General features: G+C 48.2%; 1 protein-coding gene across 2 annotated transcripts in view; it reads left to right on the top strand.

Moving 5' to 3' along the window:
- The window catches only part of rbl2 (retinoblastoma-like 2 (p130)), a 239,909-nt gene that overhangs the window by 93,741 nt on the left and 120,654 nt on the right, over positions 1–25,514 (top strand). The window lies entirely within an intron of this gene.

A 25,514-nucleotide genomic window follows, 5' to 3' on the forward strand; every position in this document is an offset into this window, starting at 1 on the left:
CACGCAAAATTACCCCTTAAGAGGGACTTCCGGTGACGGCGGGCGGGAGGCGGCCGCACAATGGAGAGCTCCCGCTCGTGAACGGCATTTTCGGAGCTTTAAGCCCGGTCCCAGGGTCCACGGTGGCGGCAGAAGCAGGGAGAAGACACGGAGGAGGCACAGTGAAGACACAGGAGAGAAAAATGTCGAGGGTGAGCAAAAAAACGGCCGAAAAAAAACCAGCTGGAGGTCCGTCGGGGAGTGGAAAGGTCACCGCGGGGTCACCAGGAAAAATGGAGGCTGGAGCACCAGGGAAGGCCGCACTGCTTACGGCTGAAGAAATAACCAAGGTGATGGCTGCGGAATTTGAAAAGCAGTTGGCGCAGATTGCGAAATGCATGGAGACGGTGAGGAAGGAGATGAGGGAGGTTTTGAGTGTGCTGGTGGAGGAGGCGGTTTCCCCGGTGAGGACGGAGGTGGCGAGCGCAGTGGCGGAGGTGCGAGAGCAAGGGGAGGCGCTGAAGGAAGTGGAGGAGACGTTATTGCAGCACGGTGATCAACTTGCCTCGATGGGGAAAGAGATGCGGAAGGTGATGGATACTAACAAGGATCTGCGAGGAAAAATGGAAGACCTGGAAAATAGATCCAGGCGACATAACTTGAGGATTGTGGGGCTGCCCGAAGGAGTTGAAGGACCGAAGCCAACTGAGTATTTTGCCGCGATGCTGGCAAAGCTATTGGGGGAGGGGGAGGATCCTTCCCGATATGAACTGGATCGGGCTCATCGGTCGTGGAGGCCTGTACCAAAGGCGAGTGAGCCGCCAAGGGCAGTGACTCTGTGCTTCCGTAGGTACAGGGTAAAGGAGAAGGTCCTGAGCTGGGCCAAGCAGAAGCGGGTGGTGCAGTGGGCTGGAGCTGGCATACGTGTATACCAGGACTTTATGGTGGACCTGGCAAGGAGGCGGGTTGCCTTCAACCGGGTGAAGAGGGCACTGTACATTAGCAAGGTGCGGTGCGGCATTGTATATCCAGCGAAGCTGAAGGTGACTTACAAGCTCAGGGACTTTTATTTTGGAACGGCGGAAGCAGCGGAGGAGTTTGCGAAAGCAGAAGGACTGTGGCAGAACTGACAAATTGAGGAATGGCCATGTGCCGATGTAACCTCATGACTGTATTTTCTTCTTTTTTGTATCACTGCGCCCGGGTGTAGAGATTAAAGGAGCCAATGTGGTATATATTTGGACAAGGGAAGGGACGGGACTTTCACTCGAAATGAGAGCTCTTTGGGGTGTAGGTGGATATGCGGGGTTTGTGTGCTAAAAGGGGATCTTTGGGCTTTCCTGGGACGGGCAAGTGGGAAAGGGACCCGGGCGGGGTCCTCAACGCTGGCCGGTTTGTGCCGGCCAGTGAACGGGAGTGAGGTGGGGGAGGGGCTGTGGCCATCGGAGCCTGGCAGAACAGGGTCCGAGTGGTCTAGCCGGGGTGGAAAGTTGGGGGGGAAGGAACCGAGGTTGGGGGGAGGAGTTTTACAAGAGGCAGTGGACGGGAGGAGCTGGAGACCTGGGGTGGGGGGTGGGGGGGTGGGAGCTGTGTAAGATTAAGGGTGACTACGGGTAATCCCTGATTCCTTTTTGTCATTTGTTTATGTAAGTATGCGGGTTGAGGTTTGGGGGTTGGTGGGTAGATGGGATCTTGTTATTATGGGGACTGACGTATCTTGCTGATTATTGTTTATTGATGGATGTAAATGTGGGAGAAAATGTGAAAATGGAGAATAAAAAAATAAAAAAAAATTTTTTTTTTTTAAATTACCCCTTAAGAGGCAGGGAGAATTTATAAAATAGATGGAATAAGGTATCCTGTAGAATAGTCATAAATTAAGGAAACCACAATTAGCATGAAGAAGAATAATTAACGATGTGTGGCCAGGGCAGCACCGTGGCACTGAGGACCCGGGTTCGATCCTGGCCCTGGGTTACTGTGTGGAGTTTGCACATTCTTCCTGTGTCTGCGTGGGTCTCACCCCCACAACTCAAAGATGTGCTGGGTAGGTTGATTGGCCACGCTAAATTACCCCCCATTTAAAAAACAAAAAGGAGTCCGAAGTGTCTTGGGGCTCAACGGGAGGTAAGATGGGGGAGGGGCTTTTTCCCCTCCGTCCACTTCGCTAACGGCCGAGGCCTCACTAGTATTTTAGCGAAGGAGTTCAAGAAACACCGACAAAACATGTTATAGGATCTTAAAAGATCAGTTGAAGAGGCCTTGGCCGCCATTTGTGTGGTTCTGGAATAACATAGCGAGACCGTCGACATCTATGGAGTCATGATTAAGAGCATGGGGTGGCATTATCCGATCATAGGGATCGGATTGCCGCGCTGGAGACTTTTCTGACTTTGGTGATTGAACCAATAGTTGTTAAGAAACAAATGGAATGACCTGGAAAACAGATACAGAGGCAGAACATCCGGATTGTGGGTTACCAGGCAGATCGCAGGCCATACCCCCCCACAAAATGTTTCCTTGACACGTTCCTCAAAATGGTGGGTGAGGGTGGATTCGTATCCCTGCCTGAATTAGATCAGGCCCATCGCTCACTTCGACCGATGCCTCGTGCAGTGATTGTAAGATTCCACAGCTTTAAAGAAAAAGAGAGGGTTCTTCAGGCAAGGGAGCACCGTGATCACAAATGGAGAGGCCACTCCATTAATCTGTATTAGGACGAGTGCGGCGTTAGCGAAAAAAAGTCTCTTGTTTAATGGAGTGAATGCTGCCCTGTACAAAAGGGAAGTCCGGTTCGGGATGGTCTATCCAGCTTGCCTAATGTCGCGTTTGAAGAAAAATACAACTTTTTACACATGTTAAAAGATGCGGTTTCTTTTGTTAAAAGGCACAAGTTGTGTTATGTGTAATTTGGTTTGTGGCTCTGTTGATGGGCATTTTGTATTGTTTGCATTTCCTGTTTTTTTTCTTGTTTTTGGGTTATGTTGTGTTCCTGATGCCTTTGATTAGATTTAAGGTTCTTTAATACTTGTTTTTTTTTTTTACATTAATATATTGTTTCCTTCCCCTTTTCAATGTCATTGTTTGGCACAACATTTATTTGCTCGTGGGTTGTTGCAACTTAAATGGGGTTTTAGGTTTTATTTTTTAAATTTTTCTCCAGTGGGGGTCTCCCTGTTAAATCAGGAGTTAGTTAACGGGAGTGGTTTTGGAAGCTTCGCTGCAGCTTATTATAATCGTTTTAGAAAATGAGCTCAGAGCTTTTGTTTGGTGTGGTTCTGTTATAGATAGTTTTCAGATTTTGTATGAGTCTTTGTTTCCCATGGTTTTATTTGGTTTTGGATGTGGTTGCATTCAATGTGGTGGTGCTTTTGGGATGGTGGGGGTTTAGTCTGCTGACGGTGTCTGCTGGTTTTCCTTTGTCTTCTGACTTGGTTTGGTGGCCATCTTGGGTGGATCTTTTTACTGTATCTTTTCAGTGCCCCTCGTTTTATTTCTCCTGGTGGAAAATGGTTGACTCTGGAGAAAGGAGCAGTGGAACACCTCCAATCCGTTTTAGTGACATGTAATGCTAGAGGTTTAAATGGCCCAATAAAACAGTTGAGGGCATTTGCACATCTTAAGATCTTAACTCCGATGTTGTTTTCTTGCAGGAGATCCACTTGCGTATCAGGGGTCAGACCAGGTTGTGCAAGGGTTGGGTTGGGCAGATTTTTCATTCCTCTTTCAAGGCAGGGCTAGGGGTACGGCGATTTTAATCAATAAAAGAGTTCAGTTGAGTTCAGTTTTCCTCCTCTCAGATTATAGCCAAACCCAATGGTCGATATGTTATCTGTCCAGCTTGGGAAAGCAGGCAGCATAATCAAAGACACCTCCCACCCTGGTTATTCGCTCTTCCAACTTCTTCCATCAGGCAGGAGATACAAAGGTCCGAGAACACGCACTAACAGGTTGAAAAACAACTTCTTCCCCGCTGTTACCAAACTTCTGAATGAACCTCCAATGGACTGAACTGATCTTGTCACACATCTTCTCCAAATATATAGTGTACAGGCATCAGGTGAGCATAGGGAGTGTAGAACATTGAGTAGTCTATACTCCCTATGCTCATCCGATGCCTATATCTATATATTTACATTGTGTATTTATGCATAATCTATATTTCTTCATGTATGGAATGATCTGTCTGGACTATACTCAGAACAATACTTTTCACTGTACCGTGGTACATGTGACAATAAATTATATCCAAATACCCAACACCCACCCTGGAGATTAGATGCTATATTATTGGAGGATACAAAATTTGGTGAGCGTTTGTCAACCTCCATAGACGACTATATAAAGTCGAATGGTCCGACTCAATCTCACCTTCTTTACTATGGGAGGCTCTTATGGCAGTCCTTAGGGGGGAAATTATCTTTTACAGAGGTGGTAAGAGTAGTCAGTTGGACTCCCCGTTACATCCTGACAAAATTTTAAATGTATTGGGTTGATGCAATCTCACAAGGCCCCTGGTCTGGATGTCTTTCTGGTTGAATTTTACAAGAATCATAGAATTTACAGTGCAGAAGGAGGCCATTCAGCCCATCGAGTCTGCACCGGCCCTTGGAAAGAGCACCCTACCCAAGCCCACACCTTCACCCCATCCCTGTAACCCAGTAACCCCACCTAACCCTTTTGGACACCAAGGACAATTTAGCATGGCTAATCCATGCACATCTTTGGACTGTGGGAGGAAACCAGAGCATTTGGAGGAAACCCACGCAGACACTGGGAGAACGTGCAGACTCCGCACAGACAGTGACCCAAGCCGGGAATCGATCCTGGGACCCACGCGATGTAAAGCAACTGTGCTACCATGCCCCCCACGGTACCTTTATTATTGGACCTATTTAATGATTCCCTATCGCAGGGGTCACTGCCTCCGACCATCACTCAAACCTCTATTTCCTTGCTCCTTAGAGGGACAAACACCCGATAGTCTGGTTCATACCGTCCTATCTCGCTTATGAATGCAGATGGCAAGCTGCTACCTAAGGTTCTTGGGAGCCTTGCTCCCAAAGTATAATTTCAGAGGATCAAACAGATTTCATGAAGGGCCAACATTGTCGGCCAATATATATCGCCTACTAAGTATCATCAATCCCCCTCCCCAGTACCCGAACCTGAGGTGTTGGTATCTCTGGATGCGGAAAAGGCATTTGTCAGAGTGGAATGGGAGTATTTATTTTAGATACTCAGGAGATTTGGATTCCGTCATAAATTTGCTTCTTGGATTCACCTGATATGTAATGCCCCTACGGGCAGTGTTCACAAATGCTTTATACTCTGATTATTTCCCTTTGAATAGGGACATTAGACAGAGCTGCCCACTTTCTCCACTCAAGGTTCGTCCTGGCAGTAGAACTGCTCTCTATAATGCTGAAGTCCTCTAGTCCACGAAGGGGTATTAGTCAGATGGGGTAGAGCAAAGGGTGTCTCTCTGTGCGGATGACCTACTTCTATATATTACAGACCCAAATCGCTCCTACGATAGCAAAAAAGTGTTAAAACCGATTTACAGAGTTGGAACGACCTTCCTCTATCTTTGGCAGGTTGGATTCAAACATTAAAATGACGTGCTCCTGAGGTTTTTCTTTTTCTTTCAAGTCTTCCCATTTTTCTGCTCAAATCCTTTATTATCAGGGTTAACAAATTTATATGTACTTTTATTTGGGTGGGTAAGAATCCCATAATTCGTAGCATTCTACTCCAATGGGATAGATAGATGAGGGGGGGGGGTCTTCGCCCTACCCAATTTATTGTTTTATTACTGGGTTGCTAATCTCCAGATAAAACCTGTTGTGGATTAGTTACCCCAATTCTATTTGGGGACGAATGGAGGCTCGCTCCTGCACCACTTCTACTCTTCTTGACATGGTCACTGCACCATTGCCCTTTTCCCCCACTAAACTTTCCTCAAACCCATTGGTGGTCTCCTCTCTTAGGATTTGTAAACAGTTTAGATAGCACTTCAAGTTCCTTTCCCTGTCTCCCTCCACAAGCCCCTATTTATTACAATAACCTTTTTCTGCATTCTGGTTTGGACCCAACATTTAAATCTTAGAAAGTGAAGGGCCTGGAGCATTTAGGGGACCTGTTCATGGAGGGGTGGTTTGCTAATTTTAGGGAGTTAATTGATAAATTTCAGCTGCCCAGCTCTAGCCTTTTTTGTTATTTTCAAGTTTGCGACTTCTGGTGTATGGATTTTCCTTCCTTTCATTTGGCGCCACCTTCTTCCTTGCTGAAGAGGATGTGTCACTGGCGAGGGTCTATTTCGGACCTATATGGCCATATTTTCTCGCTGGATCCCTTCCGAAAAGGATGAGGGTGAAATGGGAGAGTGAATTGTGCCCTATACTTACTTATAAGTGAGGTTTGGAGGGAGGCCCTTCACAAGGCTAACTCCACGTCCTCATGTACTTGGTTGAGCCTAATTCAGTTTAAGGTGTTACACAGGACGCACTTGACTGGAGCAAGGATGAGTGGGTTTTTCCCAAATGTTAAAGATAGATGTGATCTCTTTTCTTTTGGCCCAGATAGCCACAGACATATGTTCTGGTTCTGTCCCAAACTCATAGGCTTCTGGACCTGCTTCTTTAGCACCATGTCAGAGATACTCATTTGGATTTGGACCCATGTCCGCTGGTGGCCATATTTGGGGTGTCGGATTCCATGGAGATTCAATCTGGGGTAGAGGCGGATGTTCTCGCCATTGCCTCACTGATAGCCCGAAGGTGAATATTGCTTGGTTGGAGTTCTCCCATTCTGCCCTGTGCCTCTGCTCAGTTGGATGACTTAATGTTATTCCTACACTTGGAGAAAATCAGATTCACCATCGGGGGTCAGTGGACAGGCTTTACCTAGGATGGTAACCATTTATTCCCTTTTTAAAGGATCTAGTCACCGTTAGCTGAAAGGGGGTTTAGTTTAATTTTAGTTACTTATGTATTTTTTTTTTTTTAACTTTCATATTTGCTTGTGATATTTTTGCAATTTTTTTCTCATGTTGATTATTATGTAAAACTCTAATAAACATAGTTTTAAAAAAAGAAACTCTTCGTCAGGGTCATTGAATATTTTTACAGCAGAGGTGGATAGATTCTTAACCTTTGATACTCTTGTTAGTCATCGGGGCTGAGATGGCAGCAAAGTTAGTTAATCTTACAGCCTAGCTGACTTCGTCCAGAGCAAACCTGGCATAATGATGGATCTTCCTGCAAAGGACATTAGTCACCATCTTTATGCATCAATGTGTTGCGAACTGAGAAATACCAAACAGGCCCCCTGTTGATCCCTGAAAAGACCCAGAGTGCTGCCATAACCTTCAAGCCACTGTCAGGGAATAGCCTCATACTCCATGTGGCATTTGTGATGTACCAGATCTTGGGACAAGCATAGAGGTGCCAGGCACAACCTTTCACTCATTTGTAAATAGGAGTCTTTTCTACAATAAACCATCAATGACAAGTCGCCTCCTTTGTCCAGGCCTCTCCTCCTGACCCTCCTGCTCTGGTTCTTTTTGACCATGTCCCTCAGGCGAGTGCTCCTGCTGGAGCTGCACTCTGCATCACCTCTCCCTCCTTCTGGCCAAGGCAGCATTGAGCTCTGGATCTGTTTGACTTTTTGCCTTCTCCCCGAAATGAAACGTTGAAGACAAGAATGATTGAAGGGATGAGAAAGTGAAGCTCAGAATAAGAAATCAATGGGAAACTTGGGCCACTCTGGTCACAATGCTAAAATAAAAGTCAAGACAAAGCAATCATTCGTGCGATATTAACGAATGCAAATGGCGTTCATGCCACTATGCAGCAGTACAGCCGATCCACCATTAAACCTCCATTGGGAGAATTGAAAACTGTTTTTATGCTCGGCAGGTTTCTGACTTTTTGCCTGCTGCTAGATTCTCACTTTTGCCCGCCACAAAACATACCATGGGCTGATAGGAGAATTATACCCTTCGAACATAGAACATAGAACGATACAGCGCAGTACAGGCCCTTCGGCCCACGATGTTGCACCGAAACAAAAGCCATCTAACCTACACTAAGCCATTATCATCCATATGTTTATCCAATAAACTTTTAAATGCCCTCAATGTTGGCGAGTTCACTACTGTAGCAGGTAGGGCATTCCACGGCCTCACTACTCTTTGCGTAAAGAACCTACCTCTGACCTCTGTCCTATATCTATTACCCCTCAGTTTAAAGCTATGTCCCCTCGTGCCAGCCATTTCCATCCGCGGGAGAAGGCTCTCACTGTCCACTCTATCTAATCCCCTGATCATTTTGTATGCCTCTATTAAGTCTCCTCTTAACCTTCTTCTCTCCAACGAAAACAACCTCAAGTCCATCAGCCTTTCCTCATAAGATTTTCCCTCCATACCAGGCAACATCCTGGTAAATCTCCTCTGCATCCGCTCCAAAGCCTCCACGTCCTTCCTATAATGTGGTGACCAGAACTGTACGCAATACTCCAAATGCGGCCGTACCAGAGTTCTGTACAGCTGCAACATGACCTCCTGACTCTGGAACTCAATCCCTCTACCAATAAAGGCCAACACTCCATAGGCCTTCTTCACAACCATAGCAACCTGGGTGGCAACTTTCAGGGATCTATGTACATGGACACCTAGATCCCTCTGCTCATCCACACTTCCAAGAACTTTACCATTAGCCAAATATTCCGCATTCCTGTTATTCCTTCCAAAGTGAATCACCTCACACTTCTCTACATTAAACTCCATTTGCCACCTCTCAGCCCAGCTCTGCAGCTTATCTATATCCCTCTGTAACCTGCTACATCCTTCCACACTATCGACAACACCACCGACTTTAGTATCGTCTGCAAATTGTTTTGGAATGTTTGTTTTGTCTTGACTTTTATTTTAGCATTGTGACCAGTAGGCACTGTGATGTTCAGTCGTAAAGGAAAATAAAGGTGAATGAGGAATTTGGATTGCATTCACTGGTACTGTGGCTGGTTGAGTTGATAATGGACAGCCTGGCCACAAATGAATTGTTATGGTTACTTCCTCCATCCCTCCACCTCCTGCTTCTCATCATCATTCCACTCCTCCCCCTTAGCCGGGTGCTATAGAGATAGTGGCAAAGGCTGTGCCCTCACAGCCTTTGTGGTGAGGTTTGGCAACATGCGACAGACCATCACGAATCATGACACATGCGCTACCAAGCACTGCAGTGCCCTTCGAGAGCAGGCCACACAGTGCAAAAGTTGTTTCAGCACCCCTACGGTTCACTGGATCACACTTTATGTGGTAGCATATCTTTTGTTGTATGCGTGCTGCACATGTGTGCATGAGTTGTGCATCAGAGTCCTGAACCATGTAGTCAATAGATAGTCTTTGTCACCCAGTAGCCACCCTCCTGTTTGTTGTGATGGCACATAAGCAGACAGCACATTGGACTGGCACAGAATGAAGGTATTGTGACTGCTGCCAGGATACTGGATGTTTCAGTCTAATTTTTAAAGCTCAAGCCCCCTTGTATCTCATTACGCAAGTAAAACTTTCGGCTTGCTGATGCTACATTCTGGAGTTTGCTGTCGTGAACTAATTATTCCCTTGGCTGAGTTTAAATGGTTACAACCCTGTCTGGCTATGCTCTTGCCCATCTAGATTTCAGCAAAGTGGAAATGTTTATGTACAAGCAGGTGATAAATGATTTTACACCAACAAAATGCAAAGTTCCATGGTTGGTGTCGGTATGGATTGCTGGAATGCTTGTGATCTTCAGAAAAACATATTTTGACTCCTCTTGATGTTTATGTGTGGTTTAGTTTTTTTAGTTCTGTAGTGGAATTTTTAATCCGTTCAGATTTACAAAATAGGCAAATGCTTGGTACAACGTAAATGGAAGTGTACGTCAGTATTCTGTGCACCAGTGAGACGTTCCAATTAATCAAGCAACAGTTGTCCTTTCTGTGAATCTTGCTAATGAGTGAGTAGAATGTGTCATATGAGTTGCACTGAATATTTTACCTGTAAAATGATAACATTTTGTGTAGTATTTTAATTGTGAATAATGTTGTATAAATATTCAGATGACTTGTCAGTGCTTTCAGTAAGTCATAGGATGTGTTTCTATGCCAGTGAGGTAGATATTCATCCCTATCTGTTTGGGTTGTGATTAGTCACTACATGAATAATATAATACATGAGCCAATATATATTCGTTAGCTAATCTGTGCTGGCAATGATCTTCATTAGTCTGGAGGATCTGGAGCACAATAGTGTTGATTGCACACTAATCCAGCCTGTCGCCGTAAGGCCATTGCTCAAGTAATCCCTGTGGGAGGTAAAGATTAGGTAAAGAACTCCAGCGGCGGTATTCTCCGACCCCCCGCCGGGTCGGAGAATCGCCGGGGGCTGGCGTGAATCCCACACCCGCCGGTTGCTGACTCTTCCGGCACCGGATATTCGGCGGGGGCGGGAATCGCGCCACGCCGGTCGGCGCCCCCCCCCCCCCCCGGCGAATCTCTGGGCCGCAATAGGCCGAAGTCCTGCTGCTGGAATGCCTGTCCTGCCGGTGAGAATCGAACCACTTCTCTTACCGGCGGGACTAAGCGGCGCGATCTGGTCCCGGGGGGTGCCCCCACGGTGGCCTGGCCCGCTACCAGGGCCCACCGACCCGCGGGTGGGCCTGTGACGTGGGAACACTCACCTTCACCATGGCCGACGCGTAAGAGACCCCCCCCCCCTGCGCATGGGTGGGGTTGACGTCAGCAGCCGCTGACGCTCCCGTGCATGCGCGGACTTCCGCCGGCCGGCGAAGTTCTTTCGGCCCCGGCTGGCGTGGCGCCAAAGGCCTTCTACGCCAGCCAGTGGAGGGGAAACCACTCTGGCGCGCGCCTAGCCCCTCACGGTGAGGGCTTGGCCCCTAAAGGTGCGGAGAAATCCACACCTTTGGGGCAGCCCGACGCCGGAGTGGTTCCCACCACTCCATCCCGCCGGGACCCCCCGCCCTGCCGGGCAGGGGAGAATCCTGGCCCAGGTCATTATCGGAGCTTGTAAATTCAAATTGGTCAGGAGACAGTTGTAACAGGAATACATTTCAGTCTCCAGGTGAATGACTGACTTTCTTTCTGGCTTTGCATACTGTCTGTAACATGTGTGCTAGTGTGAGATGCCTACAAGATACAAATCTCAGAGATGTTTGGCTTAAGTTAACTTGCTAAAAGTGACGGTAGGTGAACCCACACCTCCACCCTTCTTTTCCCAACTTGAAGGTTCAACTTGAACCATTCCAAATGGAGAAAATTGTCAATGTGCGCAACTCTTCTTTTCAATAATTTATTGTGACATTGATAAACTTGCAGAAGTCAGTACCCTATTCCCTTTTTAAATTTTTAGCACTTACAAATGAGCTTACAAACATTAATACCCTGATCCCCCTCTTTAAGTTAAATCCGTATCATACATGTATACCAGTGTTTTTGAAACTTTTTTGCCTGGGACCGTTTTTTACCAACTCGCCATCCTTTGGGACGCACATCGGCCAGCTAACCTTTGCGACCCACGCCAGTTGACCTTCATGACCCACGCTGACCGACCTTCATAACCCATGCAGCCCGAACTTTGTGACTGACTTTTTTGTTTACTTTTAATGCGACAGGTGAGCCTGTTTGGTCCTCATAATTTCACCTTGCTTTGTCTCAATGTTACATTTCTGCTAAGGGTTTCAGCTGATGATTTAAGTTCTCGCTGTATCTTTTGAAGGAAATCAAGAGGTTTGTCCTCAAACTCATCATGCTTAGACTTCAAATGCTTTTGAAGTTTTGAGGGCATAATCTTTCATTTGCCAGTACATCCCTGCACATACTCCACAATTGATCCCATCGCAAGATAATTTTAATGTTTTGTGCAACAATTCCCACCTCACTTTCTTTGTTTTAATTCCCACAATACACGCTGAGTTATGACAAGATCATTCAGTAATTTAGTTATTTTAGCCTGAACTTAAGGTTCCATTAGATCTATTTCATAGCCAAATTTATTATAAAATCTTCCAGCTTCGACAATTTTCCCCAGATTGGTGACTGTCAAGAAACACCAGTCCAGTTTGCTGATCATACTTCTGCCCCACATTGTTCCCAAGAGAAGCAATGACACATTCTTTATTGTTTCCTCCTGTAATATCCCAGACGGGACCTTTGGGTTGGGAATGCTTGTCTTTCCTGATTATCCAGTGTATATTGACCAGTAAGGCATTGACCAGAGAGGAACCCGGTAGGGAGTGTTGTGTCTGTAAAATCTCAGCCACTTCAACCAGTTTATTAACCAAACGTTTTACCCAGGTATCTTTATAGATGAGGTGAACAAAGGACAATGCAATTGCATAAATCAAATAACTTTATTCAACAAATAGTAAAACAGTTGCTCTTAAATTAGCCCTTAAATTATCCCACTAATATCAGCCCCAAGATTCTTTTTTTAAATGGATTTTATTCCAAACATATTCAGAGGGGCAAAACATAAATAAATCAAAGGACATTCTCCACTCTTCACAGTTTGTGTAAGTTTCCCTCCTGGTTTAGCACAGGGCTAAATCGCTGGCTTTGAAAGCAGACTAAGGCAGGCCAGCAGCACGGTTCAATTCCCGTACCAGCCTCCCCGAACAGGTGCCGGAATGTGGCGACTAGGGGCTTTTCACAGTAACATCATTTGAAGCCTACTTGTGACACTAAGCAATTTTCATTTCATTTCATTTTAATGCCCCCTCCCCCCAGCAACGAACAATTCCTCAAACAGTCCATGAACAGTCCCCAACAGTGTCTCAAAACCCTTCGCTGATCCCTTCAATTCGAAGTTAATCTTTTTCAGCCGGAGAACGTCGTACAGGTCCCTGAGCTAGCTCGCCACCCTTGGTGGCATTGTCGATCGCCGTTCCAACAAAATCCTTTGCCAGGCAACAAGGGAGACGAAGGTCATAACGTCGGCCATCCTCCCCTCCAGCAGCTCGGCATTTCCGATACCCCAAAAATCGCCAACAGAGGGTCTAGCCTGAACTCTACCCCCAAAATCTTCGCTAGCATCCCCTCCCTTATCTCTCCAACTTCTCACAGCCCCAAACATATGCGTATGTTTTGCTGGTTCTCACCTTCGTCCGCCACCCCCTGGAATAACCCACTAATCTTCCCCCGAGTCATATGCACCCTCTGCACCACCTTAAACTGAATCAAATTCATCTTCGCGCACGAGGAGTTGAATTCATTCTATGCATCGTCTCCACATCCTATCTCCGCTTCCCTAGTTCCTCCTCCCATTTCTCCTTGATCTTCACCATCTGTGCTCCCCAGCCACCCGTATATATGACCAATCCTACCTTCCCCTTCCACATCCGGGAGCAGCAATTGCTCCAATAAGGTATACTCTGGCATCTTTAGGAAACCTTCTCCATTCCTTCCGCGCAAAGTCCCTCACTTGCATATACCTGAACTTGCGGGAGCGGAGTGTGGCATTGTGGTTAGCACTGCTGCCTACAGTGCTGAGGTCCTGGGTTTGAATCCCGGCCTTGGGTCACTGTTCATGTGGAGTTTGCACATTCTCCCCGTGTCTGCATGAGTTCCACACCCACAACCCAAAGATGTCCAGGTTAGGTGGATTGGTCACGCTAAATTGCCCCTTAATTGGAAAATATAATAATTGAATATTCTAAATTTATATATTTTTTAAAAATACCTGAACTTGCTTCCCTTCAGAAGCTCCATCCTCTCCCTTTTCCGGACTTGCAAACCTCTCCTCCAGTTATAAATCCCTCGCCCTCACCAGCCCCACCTCTCTCCACCTCCTATACATGCCATCCGGCTTAAACCTGTGGTTCCCTGGTGTTAACACCAACATCCCCTCCACCCTAAAGTGTCTCCTCAACTGGTTCCATGTTAAGTAATGGGTTAAGAGTTAAGTAATGCATGAAGAGACATTGCAATTAGTTATCTTGACTTCCAAAAGGCCTTTGATAAGGTGCCTCACGGGAGACTGCTGAGTAAAATAAGGGCCCATGGTATTCGAAGCAAGGTACTAACATGGATTGACGATTGGCTGTCAGGCAGAAGGCAGAGAGTTGGGATAAAAGGTTCTTTTTCGGAATGGCAACCAGTGACAAGTGGTGTCCCGCAGGGTTCAGTGTTGGGGCCACAGCTGTTCTCTTTATACATTAACAATCTAGATGACGGGAATGAGGACATTCTGGCTAAGTTTGCCGATGATACAAAGATAGGTGGAGGGGGCAGGTAGTATGGAGGAGGTGGGGAGGCTGCAGAAAGATTTAGACAGTTTAGGAGAGTGGTCCAAGAAATGGCTGATGAAATTCAACGTGGGCAAGTGCGAGGTCTTGCACTTTGGAAAAAAGAATAGAGGCGTGGACTATTTTCTAAACGGTGACAAAATTCATAATGCTGAAGTGCAAAGGGACTTGGGAGTCCTAGTCCAGGATTCTTTAAAGGTAAACTTGCAGGTTGAGTCCGTAATTAAGAAAGCAAATGCAATGTTGTCATTCATCTCAAGAGGCTTGGAATATAAAAGCAGGGATGTACTTCTGAAGCTTTATAAAGCATTAGTTAGGCCCCATTTAGAATACTGTGAGCAATTTTGGGCCCCACACCTCAGGAAGGACATACTGGCACTGGAGCGGGTCCAGCGGAGATTCACACGGATGATCCCAGGAATGGTAGGCCTAACATACGATGAACGTCTGAGGATCCTGGGATTATATTCATTGGAGTTTAGGAGGTTGAGGGGAGATCTAATAGAAACTTACAAGATAATGAATGGCTTAGATAGGGTGGATGTAGGGAAGTTGTTTCCATTAGCAGGGGAGACTAGGACCCGGGGGCACAGCCTTAGAATAAAAGGGAGTTACTTTAGAACAGAGATGAGGAGAAATTTCTTCAGCCAGAGAGTGGTGGGTCTGTGGAATTCATTGCCACAGAGGGCGGTGGAGGCCGGGACGTTGAGTGTCTTTAAGACAGAAGTTGATAAATTCTTGATTTCTCGAGGAATTAAGGGCTATGGAGAGAGAGCGGGTAAATGGAGTTGAAATCAGCCATGATTGAATGGCGGAGTGGACTCGATGGGCCGAATGGCCTTACTTCCGCTCATATGTCTTATGGTCTCATTTATGTTAAGTATCCAATGATTGACACTGATATGTAAAGGGGCTTCAGGTGGCCCTTGGGTCAGGTGGTGTGTTGTTGGAGTTTTGTGCAGAGGCTGTGGAAGTGAAATAAATGGTGTTTGCTGAGAAGGAACAGGATTTCTGACTCTTCATACAACGGTAACTAAAACGTTTAACAATGGTAGCAGAGGATGGTTGCTGTGCAAATGTGAAGTTTTGAAAGATACAACTTTTCCTGATCAAACCAAGGAGTGAGTGAGAAGAAAAGAAATAAGGTACATGGCTGAACCCAGGATAAAGATGGCTGGATATGACTATCCCCCCTTATTTTCTGAAAGGAAATCGTACGACCAATGGAGAAGTGCAGTAGTTATGTGGACTAAGGTAACTGCCTTGGGAAAGAGAAAACAAGGTATGGCATTGGCTTTTTCTTTACCTTATGACAGTAAAATCCGAAACAAAGTTCTTTCTGAGCTGGAATTGGCAGAGTTAGACTCAGAAGAAGGTCTGGGGACTCTATTACAATATATGGATAAGATTTACAAGAAAGATGACTTGTTAAGTGCGTATGAAGCATGGTCGGAATTTGATAAGTTCTGGAAAATAGAGGAATTCTCCATGGAAGACTATATAATGGAATTTGGCAGGCTATATAAAAGGCTGCAGAAACACAACTTGATATTTCCAGTCTGTGTTGGCCTTTAAATTACTTGACTGTGCTAGAGTGAGCAACATGGATAGGCGCCTGGTTTTGACAGGAGTTCAGTTTGCGGATGAGGATACCTTATTCGATCAGATGACAAAAGCTTCAAACAAGTTTCTGGGGAAACATTCGATTCCGATGGCTCTGATGACTCAAATAGGTCAGCCTGCTATAAAGCAGAATATGGAAGATACACTACTAACAGGATGGCGAAATTGTACAGCTACGAACAGGGCCCAAGACTATAGAAGGAGATCGAGACAAGGAAATTATGAAGACAGAAACCCAGTTAGAACTTGCAATAGGAAGATGAACCCCAGAAATGCACGGGGCATGATAAATCTATGTTTTCGATGTGACTCTCAATACCATTATGTCTTCAACTGTCCAAAACGCTATGATAGAGTGTTTGAAGCGACACATGACACGGAAGAGTCAGAAGAGGAAAAAGATAGTGTTCAGAGAGAAGACATTGTCCTATTAACAAGTAGTTTTACGCCGGTAATGAGGGTGTTGGTTGCAGAATCCTTCAATTGTGCTGTATTGGACAGTGAGTGGCTGCACATCTACTGTGTGTGGAATTGACTGGTTAAAATGTTACCTGGACTCTTTGAATGCTGAAAGTCATAACAAGGTTAAGGAATTTGAAAGTTCCACAAGTTTCAGGTTTGGGGATGATAATACTCTGAAGTCGCTGAAAAGAGTGGTGATCCCTTGCAATATTGCAGGAGTGAATCATTTCATTAGCATGGATGTTGTATCAAGTAAGATACCTTTGCATCTGAGCAGACCGTCGATGAAGAAAGCACACATGAAACTGGATATGGAACAGGATGAGGCAACAGTTTTTGGAAAGATGGTGGACTTACAATTTACACAGTCGGGACACTTGTATTCCATTACTGACAAATAATATTTCAAGTAGAGTGGTTAAGTATGTGTTAATGGCAGTTGAAAATGGGACTTTCACTGATTAAAAAGCTTGTTGTATTAAAACTGCATAGGCAGTTTGCACATCCGTCTCCTTGGAGGCTGAAAAAGGTATTAAAGGATGCAGGGGTAAGGGATGAAGACTATACTAAACTGATAGAACAGGTTAGTGATCCTCCCCCTCCCCCAATAGCTTTGCCAGCATCGCAGCAAAATACTCAATCGGCCTCGGTCCTTCCAACTCCTTCGGGTAGCCCCACAATCCTCAAATTCTGTCGCCTGGATCTGTTTTCCAGGTCTTCCATTTTTCCTCGCAGATCCTTGTTAATGTCCATCACCTTCCGCACCTCCTTCCCCATCGAGGCAAGTTGATCACCGTGCTGCAATAGCGTCTCCTCCACTTCCTTCAGCGCCTCCCCTTGCTCTCGCAACTCCGCCACTGCGCTTGCCACCGCCGTCATCACCGGGGAAATCGCCTCCTCCACCAGCGCACTCAAAACCTCTCTCATCTCCTTCCTCATTGTCTCCGTGTATCTTGTAAACTGCCTTTCAAATTTCGCAGCCATCACCTTAGTTATTTCTTCAGCCGTAAGCAATGCGGCCTCCCCTGGTGCTCCAGCCTCCATTTTCCTTGGTGACCCCGCGGTGACCTTTCCACTCCCCGACGGACCTTCAGCTGTTTTCTTAACGGACGATTTTTTGCTCACCCTCGACATTTTTCTTCACTGTGCCTTCACTCTGCCGCCTCTGTGCCTTCTCCCGGCTTTTGCCGCCTACGTGGACCCTGGGACCGGGCTTAAAGCCCCGAAAATGCCGTTCCCGAACGGGAACCCTCCATTGTGCGGCTGCCTCCCGCCCGCCGTCACCGGAAGTCGCACATAGCACTTTTGATCCTGATAAGTACCAGGGGAGTTGAAGGCTTGCTCCTCAGAATTGTTGGAGGTGACTATGAAAGTTGGTATCCTCATGTGGGGTACGAGGGTTGTTGTCCCAGAAAAGGGCCAGGCAATCGTATTGAAGGACCTTCACAATTGACATCCCAGAGTGTCCAAAAGGAAGATGCAGGCGAGAGGATACACCTGGTGGCCCAATTTGGACACCGGTATCGAAACGTTGGCCCAGCAGTACTTCTTCTGTGAAGAGCACCTGAGGCGTCCTGTGGTGGCTCCCCTACAGTCATGGGAGTGGTCGGGGTGCCGATTTCACTGGTCCCTTCTTGGGTTCGATGTTTCTCTTCCTGGTGGACTGCCACTTGAAACTGCAGGTCCACAAAATGGCATTGATCACTTCTGGGTGATCAAGTAATTACGTATTTCTTTTTCCACCCATGGAATCCCCGAGGTCGTCGTGACCGATTTATGAGCGAAAGATTTGGCACTTTTGCGAAAAGCAACGGGATACGCCATGTCCGCACTGCCCCATACCATCCGGCATTGAATGGTTTGGCAGAGAGTGCCGTGCAGGCCGTTAAACGGGGTTCAAGAAACAAACGTCAGGCCCGATGGACACAAGACTGGCAAGATTTTTATTCTCGCATAGGACCACACCGTAACTGGGGTAGTTCTCGTTGAGATATTAATGGGCCATAGGCTTCATACATGGCTGAGTTTCGGTGCAAAGGTGCACCGTAACCAAGATTTGCATGGGAGTTGCCCAGTTCCACTCAACCTCCTCGACACTTTGTACCTGATGACGCGGTGTTCATTCGTAACTTCAACAACGGTGCTCACTGGGATTGCCATCCGTCAAACGGGACCAGTCTCTTACCACGTTCGGATCCGGGACAATTAATGTAATGGCACCCGATCACATTCTCTCATGGAGATTGCTCCTTCATGAAGTGCTTTGAAAGAAGTCTGTCCTGACTCCTGCGGCTCTGTAGCTGAACCAGCCTGTTGTAATGCCTCCAGTCCCCCTTGACACTGACATGCACAGACTGTTTTCCGAGTCTGAAATGGAGACGCAGACCTCGGAGGTCTCAGACCCCAACTCCGTAGTTCCGCCGCTTCCTGACGATCGTCTGCCAGATTGTTCCGCCACCAGCGAGGTATATGCCGCCTGATCCGGCACATCAATTCCATGAGATTTTTCTGGAGCCAAAGAGACTCTGACTCTGCCGCCTGCTGCTCCTGCTCCAGTTTCTTTCCACAGTCCAGAACTGTGCAAGTTAGGTGAATTGGCTGTGCTAACTTGCCCCTTAGCTTCCAAAAGGTTAGGTGGGGTAATGTTGTTCTGTTGGGTGCTTTTTCCAAGGGTCGGTGCAGAATCGATGGGCCAAATGGCCTCCTTCTGCATCTATTTTATGATCTACAGAGTAGTGTATATATCATGGAATCCCTACAGTGCAGGAGGCCATTGGGCCCATCGGGTCTGCACCAACCCTTCAAACGAGTCCTACCTAGGCTCAATCCCCCACTCCATCCCTGTTACCCACCCAACCCAACCCGTGGAGACTGAGGGGCAGTTTTATCATGACCAATCCACTTACCTGCATATCTTTAGACTGTGGTAGGAAGCCAGAGCACACGGAGGAAACCCACACAGACACGGGGCGAATGTACAAACTCCGCACTGACCGAGTGCGGCATCAAGGAGCTCCAGTAAAACCAGTCAATTGAGAGTCAGGGGTAAACTCTCCACTGGTTGGAGGCACACAGTTCAAAGATGTGCAAGTTAGGTGGATTGGCTATGCTAAATTGCCCTTGGAGTCCAAAAAGGTTAAGTGGGGTTACTGGGTTACAGGGATAGGGATGGTGGTGTGGGCACCAAGGGCCAGTGCGGATTTGATGGGCCGAATGGCCTCCTTCTGCACAGTAAATAATATGAATTCCATGAATACTGCCGCCGCTCGCTCGAGCAAAGCGAGGCCAGTGAATAACGAGAGAGGCCGAAAATGAGAACCACACCAGATGCCAAACAGTTTGTGATGCAACCGGCCCGCTCCCGTAGGCGAGATTGGGATCTCGCCGTAGCATGGTGAAAAAGCAATCATCACCACTTAAGCCCTATTTCCATACAATTAACGGGAGCTACCCCATATCCAACGGCCTCCCGGGATTAATCGGTCTTCCCAGCATGTGGTCACGCTGGCGCCGATTAGGATGGTATTTTGGACCCTGCAGAACATGCCCTAGTGGTGGTGCTGCTAGGCTGGGCAGCCAGACCCCGGAGATGGCGCAGCAGCAGTGTCTGCAGATGCTAGAGGCGGTGGCCCATGTGCTGGACCCCGCCCAAGATCCTGAGGACCTGGCTGTCCATCAGGTCAGGGAGGGTCCCAGAGGGGAAGGCACGAGACGGCCCAGGGTGTACAGGTGTCGCTGGTCAATTGAACAGATGAAGGACAACGTGTGCCGCAGGAGGCTGCGCCTCAACAAGGAGACATTGCGGCACCTGTGCCATGTCCTTGCGGTCCTAGCACCATGTGGAGAAAGAGGACAACCGCTCCCAATGGCCGTTAAAGTCACCGCAACCCTGAATGTCCACACCTTGGGATCATTCCAGGGTTCGAGTGGGGACCTTTGTGGCATCTCGCTGGCCACAGCCAACAGGTGCATCCGACAGGTCACAGATGCTCTGTTTGCCTGGGCGGATAATTATATCAATTTTGACATGGACCAAGCCCAGCAAGATGCCCGGGTAGCAGTATTCTCTGCCATTGCCAGGATGCCCAGGTCCAGGGGCTGATAGACTGCTCGCATGTCGCCTGGCGCTCACCAGTCCACCCCGGGCCATCTGTGATTGCCCTAAGTTAAGAGGAAGGGGTTCCACTCCCTGAACATTTAGCTCGTGTGTGGCCACCACATGAAGATCATGCACATGTGTGTACGTGACCCAGGGAGTGTCCACAACAGCTACATCCTGGGGCAGTCTGTCATCCGCGGTCGCTTCGAGGACCACCCCAGGCTGGGCGGTTGGCTCTTGGGGGATAAGGGATACTCACTGAGGACCTGGCTAATGGCTCCAGTATGGAGGCTGTAGACTGAGGTGGAGACCCGATACAACAAGGCCCATGTGGCCACCCGGGCTGTTATTGAACGGTGCATCAGTCTGCTCAAAATGCGGTTCCAATGCCTTGACCCCTCCGGTAGTGCTCTGCAATTACCCCCCCCCCCCCCCCCCCCGCCCCCCCGCAGAGGGTCGCCCACTTTGTGGTAGTCTGCTGTGTCCTCCACAACCTGGCACAGAAGCTCTGCGTTACCCCCCAGAGGGTCGCCCGCTTTGTGGTAGCCTGTTGTGTCCTCCACAACCTGGCACAGCAGCGGGGTGACGAGCTAGAGATTGGAGATTAGGAACATGTGCCCACCTCCGAGGAGGAGGATGATGAGGCGTTGCCAGATTAGTGGGGGCTGGAGGACAATCCCAGGGAGGAACCGGAGGACCAGCCTTGGGCTCGAAGGCTGCAGGACAGGCGGCTGCAGCGAGGGTCCGGCAAGCCCAGAAGGCAAGGGAGGCCCTCCAACTCGCCTGCTTCACACAGGATATGGCCTGGTCCATCATTGATACCTTACCCATCCCCCCACCCTCCCAGGGTTTGTGTCACATCACTCCAGGGTGCTGGGACTGTGTTGGCACCATCAGCAGGTCACTGTCTAGGGCAGGAGGGGGTGATGATAGCCCACAGAGAGCTGAGCGCCAGCCAGTGCTCCTCAATCTATGCCATAGCCTGATCCCTGCCTGTCTCCTGAGTGCTCGCTCACACCCATCACCTGCATGCGGTGTGCCCGGGGAAAGGGACATGCTGGAGAGATGGTCTAAGGTTTCGGAGGTCGGCCCGCATTGCTGAAGAAATGACAGGCATCATACTGGTTGTGCTCAAGGGTTTTTAATCTGTCACAGGTATCCAACAATTCCCCACTCTCCCGATTGTGCCGCCCCACTCCCCCTCAGTGATCCTCAATGTGCTTAACCTTCCTATATCACAGCTCTACCGATATCACAGAATTTACAGTGCAGAAGGAGGCCATTTGGCCCATCGAGTCTGTACTGGCCCTTGGAAAGAGCACCCCACCTATCCCCACACCTCCACCCTATCCCTGTAACCCCACCTTACCTTGCCTTTTTTGAACACAAGGGCAATTTAGCATAGCTAATTCACCTATCCCTGCACATCTTTGGACTGTGGGAGGAAACCGGAGCACCCGGAGGAAACCCACGCAAACACGGGGAGAATGTGCAGACTCCTCACAGACAGTGACCCAAGCCGGAATCGATATGTATGTGTCTCCCCAGGGTGCACATCTGAGGTGGAGATAGCCAGCTGTTTACCTCGTCCCGTGGCCTTCGATATCCCTGGTGGGTGTCCCAGGGGCCAGAGGGCCCTGAGGCACTTGTAGACGGCACATGCACAGCCATGCCACCCTGACCCGTGTGCTGACCTTGACACGTGGCCTCATCAGAGGGCTGGAACTCAGGGGAGCTGGTGGCCACCATCCCCACTCCATGGGACGGGTCCGGGTTGGCACCCAGCGCCCTCTCCCGCCCGGTGCCCATAGGGCTCTGGGATTCACCTCTGGATGGAGGGACAGCTGGTTCGAGCCCCGGCTGCCCCTGCACCATCTGGCTCTGCCAGCCCTGGCGGTTTCCCGATGTCTGCACCAAAGTTTCGATGCCCTCTGTGATGCTCCTCAGTGACTGGGATATGCTCTGCAGTGCCTCGGCAATGGACACTCACGAATGATTCCGGCATTGTGCACCAGGCTCTCTACTGCAGTCGCCAGCCTAGCAGTGTTGGCCTCGGTGCCACGCACTATCTCCTGCGCCCAGAGCCTCTGGGACTCCTCTAATCGGCTATGGATCTGCTGGAGCGTTGCTGACATCTCCCTTTGAATGTCCCGGCCAAACCTTAACGTCTCCATCGGCTCCGGGTAACCCTGTACCAGAGGCTCAGCATCAGGCTGGGACCCAGCTGGGTCCTGGGATCCACCAGACCTCCGACTGCTGCCTCGCCTGGGGGTTCCTGCGTCCACCTGATGTGCATCAGCAGCTGTGCAGTGCCCACCAGATTGTGCTCCAGAAGCCTGACCACTAACGTTTCCCACCGAGGCGTGTGTCTCTGCACTGGTGGAGGGTGGGGTTGACAGCTGTGATGTGGCAATCGTGGCATCCTCTGAGCTCTCCTTCAAGGTGTTCTCCTGGGAGACAGGAGAGGGTGCCACCCGGGATGGGCTGGCGCCATTGGCTGCAGTACCTGGGGGAGAATAGACTTGTGGTCAGTGGGATGGATGGGCTAGTCAGTATTGCAATAACAACTCAACTGTGACAGGTGCTCCGGGTGGGGCCAAGTGGATCCTCACACTGCAGTTCTGCCAACCTCTGCGTTGGTGACCGCTCTGTCCTTGGCCACCCCCGTCACCTCCAAGGTCTGTTCTCGAAGGTGGTGAGAATCCGTATGTAGGGCATGCCTCCCACCAGTCTGGGCCCCCTCCTGTCAACTGTGGGAGAACTTCTCCTGCAGAAACACAGAGAGGGCATTATTAGCCCATGCATGGTTCACAGTGGTGGGAGGGGTTGTGTGAAGGAAGGGTTCGGAAGTTTGAAGTGAGGAGGGGGTGAAGGGACCATTGGGGGCCACATGGAGGATTATGGGGTGGTGGATGCTCGTGTGGGGGTGGAAAAGTGTCGGAGGGGAGGGGGGGGGCCTTGGTGTCAACTCACCCATGCTGCCCGGTGTAGGTCGTCGACCTTCTTACGACACTGGAGGCCAGTCACAGGCGGCACAGGTTCAATTCCCGTACCGGCCTCCCCAAACAGGCGGCGGAATGTGGCGACTAGGGGCTTTTCACAGTAACTTCATTGAAGCCTATTTGTGACCAGCTATTATTATTATTAGGGGAAGGATGGGGGTGAAGGGCGGGTATGAAGGGCTGCATAAAGGTTGGGAGGGTTAAGGATGGTGGCCCTGGAAGGGCGAGGGGGGGACCTGAAGGGAGGGGGAATGGGCCTGAATAGGGGATGCCCTCGCCGATCCCATAGTGGGGTGTTCTCACTTGGGATTGTGTGACGTAATGCCCATGTGTGCCCATTGTTGTGGGGTGGGGAGGCCATGGGGAGCCACAAACTCACTTACAGATCACGACACACTTTCAATATGGTGGCCCTGTCTCTGAGGAGCCGGTCTAACCAGCGAGTTCAGCTCCCCATAGAATCATAGACTTTACAGTGCAGAAGGAGGCCATTCAGCCCATTGAGTCTGCACTGGCCCTTGGAAAGAGCACCCTTCTTAAGCCCACACCTTCACCCTATCCCTTAACCCAGTAACCCCAGCTAACGTTTTAGACACTAAGGGCAATTTTGCATGGCCAATCCACCTAACCTGCACATCTTTGGACTGTGGAAACAAACCCACGCAGACATGGGGAAAACGTGCAGACTCTGCACAGACAGTGATCCAAGCGGGAATCAAACCTGGGACCCTGGAGCTGTGAAGCAACAGTGCTATCCACTCTGCTACCGTGCCGCCCTCAAATGATCAAAACAAGTCTCCCAGTTGGGGAGAAACTCCACAAGGCCCCAAAAAGTGTGGTTGAATAGAGCAGTGGATCTCACCCAAAAAGCCGACGAGAAACACCCCGCCAAACTTATCCCAAATGATGCTTGGGGTGCGATTCAACCAAACAATTTCTGAGTTGGGAGTTGTGGAGGATCTGTATTTTCTGCTATTTGTGTTGTTGCCGGACGAGTTCATTCATATAGTTGTGGAATTTGAAGCATATAAGGAAAGAATTGCTGTGTTTCCTCAGTGGCTTAGCTGATAAATGCACTGCCCAATCACAAACTGATACAAATTGGGAAGCTCCCAGGTAAGTGTTGCAAAACTGTTTTGAGTGATGATAGAAATGCAACACCCTTATTAATCAGCCAGGATTCCTATCTCTGAATGGTAGCTCATGTCTCTTACTAAGAAGTGATATTCGGCATGGACAAGCTTGGGTTTGGCAATGATATATTTTGCCCTACAGTTCTCCCTGCCCTTCAGATGTGAATAACTTACCAACAACCACTGTCAAAATGAGTAAAGACTGGCTATTTATGCGAGTGAGGATGTCTATCATCTGTGGAGCAGTTGCCAGTATGCAATATGCAATTAAATATAAAATATTAAATTAGGCAACAAAACATCATTGTTTATGAAATAAAATGGGCTGAATTGTTTCAATTGTTTATTAGTCACAGATAGTGTATGAGTTTTGATGCTGTCTTCATTACTATGGTAATATTCAAGGCCATGATACACTACTGTGATTTGTGGACAAATCCACTATATGAAAGATTTATTCTCCTTATTTCGGACAGAATAGCCTTCTTATTGTGTTTCTTTTACCCGGTCAGAAAGCGGAAGCAATTCCTAGACTAATTCTAGTCCCATTGTTAGTCATTATTAAGAATGAAGTTGGCATTTGTTGAGAAATGTTGTATTTGACTATAACTAAGCCAGAGTTGGGAATCATAAAACTGAATCCTCTGGCCATGCAGTCAGTATTGTCATGTCGTGGATACTGGGCTTCCTCAAACCCTATGATTCCGAATTGAGTGTGCTGAAAGGCTATTTTATGTTCCAGAAATATTGAATAGTTTTTCCAGAATCTTTCAAAATAAGGAATTACTGATTAATAGTTCAGTAACACTATATACATAACAGAAAATCGAACAAGTTTAGTACAAATTATAAAGACTTAATGATGTAAATAGTTGTGTTTAATAACAGGTGCTAACAGATTTTCTTTTTT

Source organism: Scyliorhinus torazame, chromosome 10 (genome assembly GCF_047496885.1).
Source record: "Scyliorhinus torazame isolate Kashiwa2021f chromosome 10, sScyTor2.1, whole genome shotgun sequence".
Lineage (NCBI taxonomy): Eukaryota > Metazoa > Chordata > Chondrichthyes > Carcharhiniformes > Scyliorhinidae > Scyliorhinus > Scyliorhinus torazame.